The sequence below is a fragment of the Fundulus heteroclitus genome, unplaced genomic scaffold (assembly GCF_011125445.2).
Source record: "Fundulus heteroclitus isolate FHET01 unplaced genomic scaffold, MU-UCD_Fhet_4.1 scaffold_53, whole genome shotgun sequence".
NCBI lineage: Eukaryota > Metazoa > Chordata > Actinopteri > Cyprinodontiformes > Fundulidae > Fundulus > Fundulus heteroclitus.
Window position 1 is genome coordinate 760,752 of NW_023396956.1, and position 12,408 is coordinate 773,159.

General features: G+C 46.3%; 1 long non-coding RNA gene across 1 annotated transcript; it reads left to right on the forward strand.

The window, feature by feature from the left end:
- The first annotated feature begins 10,261 nt into the window (after nucleotides 1-10,261).
- Nucleotides 10,262-12,123, forward strand: LOC110367541. Its single transcript, XR_002427538.2, has 3 exons — nucleotides 10,262-10,402; nucleotides 10,612-10,974; nucleotides 11,710-12,123. It is a non-coding gene; the product is annotated as an uncharacterized LOC110367541 (long non-coding RNA).
- Nucleotides 12,124-12,408: the final 285 nt, after the last annotated feature.

Here is a 12,408-nt window from a genome sequence, read left to right on the forward strand (position 1 = left end):
GTCACGCAACCCACGGCGCAGCCCACGCCGCGCGCGGCTGCTGCGCCATCTGGGCCTGCTGGTGGAGGATTAAGGCGCACTTTAAGCTTTATGTGTTTGTTCGGGTCAGAAGTTGCTCAGGAGCAGAATCACAGGAGAACCGGGGGACAGCGTCTTCTAATTCCGCAGAGAGAGATTACATAATCTGTAATAAGGCGCATCTCAGCGGAATAACCACAATACTTCTGTCCTTAGGCTGGAAACAGCGGATTATTAGAAATAAGCTGACGGGACAGGGCCGGTAAAGCATCTTTTTCATTTGGACCAGAATCACGGACCTGCCGTCAGAACCGGACAGTCCAAGCTCGGTTCCACCAGTCAGGACTCAGAAAATGTTCACATGCAGGAGTCAAAGCGCTTCATGGAGCAAAGAGCAGAAAAAGAGAGAATACAGTCAGGAGCCTCATTAACACAGAGCTGCAGAAAAGTATTCACACCCTACAGCTTTCTGTCTCAGTTAAATCCTCCAAACTCACAACATTCACTTTTCTGTCCATGAAAGCTCACCTGGTGCTGTGAGATAAAGTAATCCTGTTAACCTGAACCAACACAGCATGACAGACCACAGATTTTAGCTGAACATCACCAACGGATCAGAACACGTCTGGATCGGACCTTCTCTGAGACCCTGAGGTCACCGGTTCAGTCCAGAAGTCACCTCATCAGCAACCAGAGTCCAGTGGTTCTGTTTCTGACCTCAGAGGTTCTCCAGAGAACATCAGGGAGACCCAGGAACCAGGAGGTTCTGGTCCAGTTTCCAGCAAGTCAGGTTCTACAGAACCTCCCAGAGTTCTGATCATCATGTGGACCTGGAGAGAGGATGGACCACCTGCAGACCTACCAGGACATGGACGTCCACCTGGACTGACAGGCTGGACCAGGAGAGCATTGATCAGAGAAGCAGGAGGACCAGAACCGGATCCGATGCAACCGGATCCTTTTGATTTGTCCACCAGGTAGAGCTGGAACGTTTCTGTGATTCTGAGTGAAACCTGAGATCAGGATGTTCTGGTTCCACCAGGAGACACGGAGGCATCTCATCTGTTCTGCATGGTGAGCTTTAATAAGTGAGCTGCACATCAAAGCGAGCCGCTGCCTTCATGCAGCAGCCAGATGGGATCTGCTGATGCATGAAAGGTCGAGGTGTGAGGGGAACGTGTCTGTCCAGCAGACCTGCCTCCAAATGCCAGCAGGAAGCAGACGGTGACGTCACCAGCGGCGGAGATCTTCCCCGCTGCAGCTTCAGGGCTCCTTCGTCTGATTTATCGCCAGGTAAACAAACACGGAGCTGAAAACTTTGGTGTGTTGACAGCAGAGCTCTGGAGATTTACTGCAGTGAAAACTATTTTCCTCATGGATGTTTAAGATAAGATAAGATAGTCTTTATTGATCTCACAATGGAGAAATTCACTCGTCACATCGTTTATGAGAAAGATGAGTGAAATCAACATGATTTAAATCATCATTTCACATTTAGACGAACAAATATGGCTGCAAGTGAAAAACTGGCATCAGCCGCTTTGGTTTGGAAACATTAAAGATTTCTCAAACATTTTCCTTTGAAGAAATCACCAATATTTGCATATCAGGTCGCTTCTTTTACTGCTGATTTCTGATGTTTATAAGGGATAAAAGGGAGAGAATCACGTTCATATTAGACCTTAAAACAGCAGCATCAGCATTTTAAAGTTTTCATTCTGGAGGAGAACCTAAGGCAACAAACGTCGATAAAATTTTTAGTTAGACAATTAAACTAAATATTTTATGTTTTGCTTTTGAGGTTGTTCAACTCTGAATTCTAATTTTTGTCAACTCATCTGTAAGTTGTACTAATTTCCAATTTTACATTGTAATAACTTTAAATCCTTTATGTTTATTAAATCTCTTATAAGTTGTACTAACTTATAAATTGTATAAATAATAGCAGAAATGTATAAATAATTACAGATGCAACTTATACATTGAAAACTTGTGTTTTATTTGAACTGTACCAGTATCCAACAGGATCAAGTAAATGCAAACTAATGAGAGCCAATTGTCCCAGTCAACTTGTGCTACATTGTGTACTTGTAAAGTTAAAATAATTAGCAAATGCTTTTGTAACACTGCTCAATACTATGTGCCATTTTACAAACACTGAACCTTAACATGTAACATGTTTAAGGAAAACTTAATAAAGTGCAAAATAAATGTGAGGCAGTGGAAGTTGGAGGTCCATCAGAGTTTAATGAGACTAACAGGAAATTAACACGGATTGGCTGGACAGAAGGAACCTTTCAGGTCAACAATGCCAGACCAACATTAGCAGGGAACATGTGGATTCACTCCAGGAGTTTGTTTTTGAGGGATCTGAGCCGTGCAGAGAGATCTGTACCAAGTTCCATGAAAACCTTCTGATCAGTTTCACATGTGTACCTGAGATATTTTGGGTATTTAAGGTTCAACGCATGGATCAGTCCACAGAGGTGAGCAGGTCAGGGAGATCTTCAAGGACAATCTCTTCTTCCACAACAACAGCAACATTCACGACACTTTGAGGAGCTGCGCTGTCATCGTCCTCCATCACAGCGAGGTCCTTCGTCTGCTCCTCTTCTGGCTCAGTGTCCTCGTGTGGACAGACAGGAAAAGACATCAGTCATTAAAATACTGTGAATAGGAATAAGGTGGCTGAAGCTGAAGCTGAAGCTGGCAGGACGTGTGCAGACTCTTTCGGCTCTGAGAGTCTTCACCATCGTCAGACTTTGCCGGTTTGGACACGAAGTCGATTAAAGAAGGACGGAAAGAACAAAGGATTTCCTTCACGTTTAACCTGAACAACATCCAGCGGTCATTTCATCCAGATCCACTAATGATCTGCTCCTCAGGATCATTTAATCCACCTGTCCACCGCAGGTCGTTGCTCCTTAGGCCACGTCTACAGCGGCTCACAGGATGCTGACTCAGCTTTCTGTCCAGCTGTCCTAAATGAACTTATCGCTCTAAAGTCCTTCATAATCTGCCATCTACAGCAAATGGGACTGATGTTAGGAAACAAAGCTGCTCTTTGACTCTAGAGCTGTCGCTATTTTTGTTCCTCCTGCTTTAGAGAAATTCACATTCTGGCTTCATCTCCTCGCTTCCTTTCATACATTCAGACACCAAACGGTCTAAATCTGGTTCCAGGAGCTAAAATTAGAGCAGATTTCTCAGCTCAGTCCACTCAGAACTGTAATCTGCTGATCTGCTCCCATTCATGCGTCTGGATGCTTTCAAGGCGTGATGATTGATCCATCTTTGATCTGCATGACAGATGTTTCCCTGCTGATGCAGAGAAGAGCTCTGCAGAGCAGCGTGTGGTCCAGATCTGACCTCCTAAAGCTCCCATCTGTCCATCAACCTGCTGGCCTCTCCGAGGAGAAACATGAATAAAACAGGACGCCTGCATGCATGCCTCCTGTTGCCGGGTAGAGTCCGTTCACACACGCTCACATCTGGGCTTCCTGTCGGTGAATAAGTCACATTCTCTCCTCCAAAATAAAAAATAAAAAATAAACAGCCTGATTTGTGTCCAACACTTTCATGAGCAGCGACGGCACCGGCTGGAGGGTCTCTGAGTCCGAGAAGAAGACTCTGAGACGCATTCTTGCTGCAAACACAGGCAAAGCGTCTATCTTTGCTCTCTTAGAAAGTCCAGACACTGTGGAAGCTGCCAGAGACCGCTGGAGCTTAACAAGGAGACTTTAGACCCAGAGATGGAGGCAGATCTCTGCGTCTGGAGAAACGCTTTTATTTGGATTAAACTTGGATTCAGAGCAGCAAGCATCGTCTCTGTCCCCAGAGAACCCAGACATGTGGACATGACCGTCTGAAGCTCTCACCCAGAGCAGTCGCTGTTTGCTCCAGAACACGACGTAGTTTCATGTTTCCAGGTTCGTCGTGTTCACCAAAGCAACATTCCTCTGCTGCATAGGACTGAGGCTGACATGCAGATTTGTCTTTAAGCTAAAAGTTCAGCAGAGATGAGAGGAGAGAGCAGCGGATGGCCAGAAGGACCAGATCTGCAGGGATGAGGGTGTTGTTGTTGGATTAGAACTAAAACTGCATCCTTCTCTATTTTGGGTTAAAGCTCAGACTAGTTAGGGTTCTACAGACCTCTGAATCTAACGAGTATTACTCAGAGTTCCTGTGAGAACCTTTCAGCTAGATAAGTAGGACACGATCTACTGACCCCCTCCATCCCAGGACCACACCCTGTTCCAGTGGACAGGTGAGACACCTATTAGCCTGAGGAGACCTATTTCCTGACCACCGCCTTAGTTAACGGTGGCTCCTACTTTTATACAACGACACTTATTACTGGATCGGTAAGTTTTTAGAAACTCAAAAGTCCCTAAGGGTGTTGTTTAAAGTTTGGGCTACAGGCAACTTTTTACAACCTCCTAAATAATTTAAGAACAATGTACCGAGTCTGTTTTACAACCATTGAAGAACTCAGTAACTGTTGACTCAATAATTTAATGTCCACAACTTCTAATAAATGTTATATACTTCTTTAATTAGTATGCTTTAGCAGGGAATTAGCAACAGCATTATCGAATTTAACAAATCACAAATTAGAATCTAATCAACTTCCTAACTCTTATCTAAGGCTGCTTACTAATGCGTTCAGGAGAGGCTTTTAATTTTAGAGGAGCAGACTGACCCATACTGCAGATAAAATGACAAGGTGTCTTTGATTTCTGATGAAAACTCTCCTTCTCTGGATGTTAATGCTCCGTTCACAAAGACTCCCGCTTTGGTGCCGGTGTCTGAGATCCGTCTCTTCTGCTCGATGAGTTAAGATTCCCAGAGAAAGAACTTCCCTCCTGGTATCTCCAGACTTCCCCAGTCGATCCATCACCTGCCGGCCACCAGGACCTTTCTGTTCCCATCTTCTCCTCTTCTCAGCAGGCCCTGTTTCTGGAAAACGTACCATCTGCTCACCAGAACCACGTATTACCAGGATCAACGTTACCTCCTCATCTCATCCATCCCTCTGCTGCATTTAACCGTCTTCCTCCTGTCCCCACGTCTGCTGCTGACGCCACATCCATTCAATAATCTGGCAACACTTCATTTCTGCACGAGGGTCAGAAAACTAAACTAAATCATGACACTATCAGGGAACCTGCGGCATAAGTTGTATTTAATGGCAAATGTTTTTTAAAAGAAAATGAACAGATTTGAGTTTCTATGTGTTTTATTATTTAGACTAAATGTGAACTGGCTGATCAGACCTGGATGAAAAACAGGAATAAATCCATGACACAAACGGTGCTGGTCCTGTAAAAATGTCTTTATTTGGATGTAGGAAGAGCTGCAGAGAGACGCTGGTGGCTTTATGAAGGACAGCGTATGAATGCAGAGGAACCTTTTTCTTCTTTCACCCAAAGTTAGAACATTATATAAGAATCCTGTTATCAGATGGATGCATACAAGGGGAAGCTCTGAGAAAACCACTTTATCAGCATTTTTAACAGAAACAGAATGAAAACCAATGTGAAATTCATGCTTGTCCATTACCAATTAACAGCAATGCATCTTTTTATTTGACAGAGGAAATGTCTTTAGAAAACAGACAGATGTAGTTTTACTCTGAAAAACCCATCAGATCTGAGCTTTGGCAGCTGCACATTGATATGTTTAATTAATCAGATTGAACTGCTAAGTCAGAACCTTTTAACCTAATAAAATAATAAACGAGACTCTGAAACTGAAAGCAGACTGACTGACAGAAATATCAGCTCCTAGATCTGATTCTGCTCTACAGACTGAAGTATGGGTTTAACTCATTAAATGATTCTGTGGACACAAAACGAGGCGTCACACTGAGCTCCACAAACAGTTTCTATTCACTCAATGCATTTGTTGTTTATTCAGACCAAAACTGTTAAAACTAGATTAAATGACTCCGTGTTCATTTATAATGTGCTAAATGCATAAAAGGCTGTATGGAAATCTATGGCTGCATCCGAATACGTCTAATTACAGCTCCTATTCCTACCTCCTAATTCCTAACTCCTACCTCCTAACTCCTAGCTCCCTGACCTTTCCTGGGTCAGCAGAACTCCATCAGGGAGGAAAGGAGCTTCAGCTGCTGAGCTGATTCCAGACTTTAACTCTGACGTCATTAGAGACGGAAACATGGAGGATGGAGTCAGAAACACGGAGGATGGAGTCAGAGACATAGAGGATGGAGTCAGAGACATGGAGGATGGAGTCAGAGACATAGAGGATGGAGTCAGAAACATGGAGGATGGAGTCAGAGACATGGAGGATGGAGTCAGAGACATAGAGGATGGAGTCAGAGACATGGAGGATGGAGTCAGAGACATGGAGGATGGAGTCAGAGACATAGAGGATGGAGTCAGAGACATGGAGGATGGAGTCAGAAACAAGGAGGATGGAGTCAGAGACATAGAGGATGGAGTCAGAGACATAGAGGATGGAGTCAGAAACATGGAGGATGGAGTCAGAAACATGGAGGATGGAGTCAGAGACATGGAGGATGGAGTCAGAGACATGGAGGATGGAGTCAGAAACATAGAGGATGGAGTCAGAGACATAGAGGATGGAGTCAGAGACATAGAGGATGGAGTCAGAAACATGGAGGATGGAGTCAGAGACATGGAGGATGGAGTCAGAGACATAGAGGATGGAGTCAGAGACATAGAGGATGGAGTCAGAGACATGGAGGATGGAGTCAGAGACATGGAGGATGGAGTCAGAGACATAGAGGATGGAGTCAGAGACATAGAGGATGGAGTCAGAGACATGGAGGATGGAGTCAGAGACATGGAGGATGGAGTCAGAGACATGGAGGATGGAGTCAGAGACATGGAGGATGGAATCAGAGACATGGAGGATGGAGTCAGAGACATGGAGGATGGAGTCAGAAACAAGGAGGATGGAGTCAGAGACATGGAGGATGGAGTCAGAGACATGGAGGATGGAGTCAGAAACATAGAGGATGGAGTCAGAGACATAGAGGATGGAGTCAGAGACATGGAGGATGGAGTCAGAGACATGGAGGATGGAATCAGAGACACGGAGGATGGAGTCAGAGACATGGAGGATGGAGTCAGAGACATGGAGGATGGAGTCAGAGACATGGAGGATGGAATCAGAGACATGGAGGATGGAGTCAGAGACATGGAGGATGGAGTCAGAAACAAGGAGGATGGAGTCAGAGACATGGAGGATGGAGTCAGAGACATGGAGGATGGAGTCAGAGACATGGAGGATGGAGTCAGAAACATAGAGGATGGAGTCAGAGACATAGAGGATGGAGTCAGAGACATAGAGGATGGAGTCAGAAACATGGAGGATGGAGTCAGAGACATGGAGGATGGAGTCAGAGACATGGAGGATGGAGTTAGAGACACGGAGGATGGAGTCAGAAACACGGAGGATGGAGTCAGAGACGTGGAGGATGGAGTCAGAGACATAGAGGATGGAGTCAGAGACACGGAGGATGGAGTCAGAGACATGGAGGATGGAGTCAGAAACATGGAGGATGGAGTCAGAAACATAGAGGATGGAGTCAGAGACATAGAGGATGGAGTCAGAAACATGGAGGGTGGAGTCAGAGACATGGAGGATGGAGTCAGAGACACGGAGGATGGAGTCAGAGACATGGAGGATGGAGTCAGAGACACGGAGGATGGAGTCAGAGACATAGAGGATGGAGTCAGAGACATGGAGGATGGAGTCAGAAACAAGGAGGATGGAGTCAGAGACATGGAGGATGGAGTCAGAGACATGGAGGATGGAGTCAGAGACATAGAGGATGGAGTCAGAGACATGGAGGATGGAGTCAGAGACACGGAGGATGGAGTCAGAGACACGGAGGATGGAGTCAGAGACATGGAGGATGGAGTCAGAGACACGGAGGATGGAGTCAGAGACACGGAGGATGGAGTCAGAGACATGGAGGATGGAGTCAGAAACACGGAGGATGGAGTCAGAGACATAGAGGATGGAGTCAGAGACATGGAGGATGGAGTCAGAAACAAGGAGGATGGAGTCAGAGACATGGAGGATGGAGTCAGAGACATGGAGGATGGAGTCAGAGACATAGAGGATGGAGTCAGAGACATGGAGGATGGAGTCAGAGACACGGAGGATGGAGTCAGAGACACGGAGGATGGAGTCAGAGACATGGAGGATGGAGTCAGAGACACGGAGGATGGAGTCAGAGACACGGAGGATGGAGTCAGAGACATGGAGGATGGAGTCAGAAACATGGAGGATGGAGTCAGAAACATAGAGGATGGAGTCAGAGACATAGAGGATGGAGTCAGAAACATGGAGGGTGGAGTCAGATCCTACAGCCTTCTGGACATGAGCTACAGAGAGACGCTCTCTGCTCTACGGAGGTTTTAGTGGATTTCTGTGAGGAGCTGTGCTGATACATCATGACATGCAAAGGATTGTGGGATACCTAAAGGGTTTTTAGCACCAGTAAGGGACGTCATGAGGTCCTGGAGTCAAACCTGAGTCCATCTGTCCAGCAGCTGCAGCTTGGTCCCAACTGGGTCATCAACAGGACCGTGATCCCAAACACAGGAGGGAACGTTTCAGCCTTTTCTGCTGACTGCTGCAGCACATACTAGAAGTCCAAACCTTAAGGAGACCAACAGAACCGCATCGTGGACAGAAAGGCAGAGATTAGACGCTGTTCCCTCTAAAAGTGCTTTGGGTGGTCAGCATGACTGGAAAAGGCTAAATGAGTTCAGTCCATTTACCGTTTACCGTTTAAAAGGACGAGTTCAGGTGATCTTTGGGTTTGTGTCTTTCTTGCTCTGCACAAAGGTGACGGACCCATCAGAGGTGCAGTGTCTGAGGCGGTGGAACCAGCAACCCTCAGACACTTCCTGTTCGTCGTTCTCAGCCAATCACAGCGCTCCCATTTCTAACCAGATCCCAGATGTCCAACACAACTACCAGCAGCACGGCCGGTGGCTAAGTGTGTCTTAAATCTCTACAAGGTCAGGACGTTAAATCCCAGAAAACCTCTTTTTGTTCCAGTCTGAGAACTTCCACTCAGCTTTTTATGAACAAGTTCTCATTTTCTAAGAATAACAGCCTTCAGTTTTATCCAGTAAAGGGAAGTGTGTAAAACAGGAACATCCAACGCGCCACCAATCAGGACGGGTTCCTGCTGTTCCCTCTGCAGGTGAAACCAGAATGTTTGCTCCAGTTTATCTGGTAGGAATGCTCCTTCAGCTGACTGCAGGGTAAATGTTTGACGTTATGGACACGAGGACCATCAGCAGGTCTCCTGTCGCTGCGAGGCGTCTCAGAGGAGGCGTCTCAGAGGAGGCGTCTCAGAGGAGGCGTCTCGGAGGAGGAAACGTCTCAGAGGAAACGTCTCAGAGGAGGAGGCGTCTCAGAGGAAACGTCTCAGAGGAGGCGTCTCAGAAGAGGCGTCTCAGAGGAGGCGTCTCAGAGGAGGCGTCTCGGAGGAGGAAACGTCTCAGAGGAAACGTCTCAGAGGAGGAGGCGTCTCAGAGGAAACGTCTCAGAGGAGGAGGCGTCTCAGAGGAAACGTCTCAGAGGAGGCGTCTCAGAAGAGGCGTCTCAGAGGAAGCGTTTAAGAGGAGGCGTCTCGGAGGAGGAAACGTCTCAGAGGAGGCGTCTCAGAGGAGGAGGCGTCTCGGAGGAGGCGTCAGCTGCTGGTAAAACCAGACCGACGCAGTTCAGCATGACGTAGAGCGCAGGAAGAGACAGAATCTCCTCCACTACGTCAGACTTTGATTCCACAGCAGAAGAGCGAGGCAGACTTTTATTTTTAGAAAGCTTTGATGGTTTGACCCCAGAGGGCAGATTTTAAGACTTTCTGCAGCGTTTTTAGAAGCGAGCAGAGAAAGGATCTGGTGGTGGGACGGCAGTTTTCTCCCTTTTTCAGGTCACTATCACATTTCATCAGTAAACGCATGGCTGGCCTTCTGTCTCTGCTGAGTCTGTCTCAGGGGACGCCAGGGACAGAAACCTGATATTTACAGGTGTTTTTAACTCCTGCAGCATCACAGCAGGAGAAAGGACTGAATCTGTGAGGATGTCAGAGCAGATGAAGCGTTTTTATTTAGACCTCATGAATGTGAGCTCAGGTGTGCTGCAGGGAACCATGCAGGCAGTAGAGCTGCTCCCTCTCATTCAGAGGAGCCGGTTCTGCTGGACCTGGGTCTGTCCTCTGGGCTCGTCCCAGAGGACAGACCCAGAACTCTGCAGAGAACTGTGTCCTACCCTCCTGGGTGTGTCCAGGATGTAACCTTCACAGCTTCTGGCTCCCTGTGCTGCTCCAGCAATTATCCCCTCATGTCCTGCACCTGTGGTTCCTCTGGTTAGGCGCTGCTACACCTGTGTGTTACCTTCCTGTCTCTGCCAGCCTTCAGGCACCAGATTCTTTAAAACCATAGAGTGAGTAGAGTAGACCTTCCTGTCTGTGACTGATTGTTTGCCTCACCATTGTTGGACTCTCCTGTTGGTTCTTAGTTTCTGGACATCTCTAACTGACTCTACCCCTCTGCCTCCTGTCCTCCTGCCTATCAGTTACCTGAGGAGCAGGACTCTGGACCTGGACTGTCCAACAACAATGTTGCTTTAAAAAAGTCTCAAGTAGGAAAGGTCAGTTTTTAGGTTTAAAGGCTTTAAAATCCATGTGTCAAAAAGCAACCATCTTTGTGCAGTTTGTGATTAAAATATTATTAATCTGATGATTTGATACGAAATTAAATGAGAATATTTCAGTGAGTCACAATTATGAGACCAGAGATGAAAAGGTAGAAAAACAACCAACTTCAAATTAGTGAGAACAAGTTGGAAAACCCGACCATGATGCAACGTCTGACTTTAACCCTGGAGCTGCAGGACGCAGCAGAGGAGTAAACGCTCTGCAGGGCGTAACGCACCACGGTTGGTAGATTCTGTAATTTCCCTCTGGGATTATTAAAGTATTTCTGATTCACCACACACACACTGCAGGATGCTCCTCATTCTGCACAGGATGTGGATGATACTCTACTTCCAGCAGATGTCAGCAGATGCAGGTAAAACATCCGATTTGCTGAAGATAATGGAAAATAATGTGAGGTGTGACCCAGATAACGACATCATTAGTGGTGGCGGACCTTAGAAACCCATCATTTTGTTGCATCATGCGTGTTGTAGAGGACCGGTGTCACATGATGGAGCTGAATGCAAAATAACCTGTTAGAAGAACCATAAAACACCTGAAATGAGGACATCCCGCCATGATTAGTCTTCAGAAGCTGATTAGGAGGTCTGCCTGTTTTTGGACTTTAAGCTTCTTCAGTCAAACTCTGATTTTATGTGGAAAATCCCCATGAAATAATTGCAAAGAGCGGTAATAATATTAAACACAGTAAGCTGTGATGGAAGATGCTCGGTGGACAGAGAACATGGAGGTGTGCAGCGGCTGGGACCATTTGCAGGTTTAAGCCCCGCCTTCTGCTGTCTGTTTGGCGCCCTGCTGCTATTAAGCATCACTGTGAGGCATATGTGAGGAATGGTAGAATAAAAGCATGAATCAATAAATAAAAACTGAAATATAAAACAAACATTTTTAAGTATCGGGATGATGGATCAGGCTGAACGACTGACAGTTCCTCTCTGGTGAATCCCTCCCAGTACCAGCAGAACGGATCCTCGGTACCGAGCTGCCCTCCGTCCTGGACCTGCACATCTCCAGAGTCAGGAAACGGGTCAGAACCATCACTGCAGGTCCACAACATGTTCCACCTTCTCCCCTCTGGGAGGCGCTACAGAGCTCTGTGCGCCACAACCAGCAGACCCTGGACCAGTTTCTTCCCACAATGCATCACTCTGATGAACAGCTGACTCTGACTCCCAGTCTCAGGTTCAGTTCCTGATCCATGACCCAGTAACTCTGCGTCTATCCAGCTGTCAGTTATTAATAATTCTCCATCTCAGTGCTCTTCATATTGTCATGTTCTACATTCTGGCTATAAATCCACCTTCATGTCCATAACGCCGTGTTTAATATTCATTTATTCCAGCAGGCTCTGCACTCACCACTGTGGATGCATGTTTGTACGTGTATGCGCACCTTTACGTCACTCCCACCTCACACATGAACATAATGATGATAATAATATTTACTCCTGCATCCTTTGAATCAAGAATCACTAATCTTTTATTCTCACCGTGTGTTACCATGGTGACATGTTTTTAGGCAGCTCATGAGGTCTAAAACAGTATATACAGGTAGACCTGACAGACAGAGATATATTTTTATTTAAATACAGAGATGAAGGCCAAACATGTTTCCTGAGAAGCTCAAATGTATGAAAATAGTCTTTAGTGTCT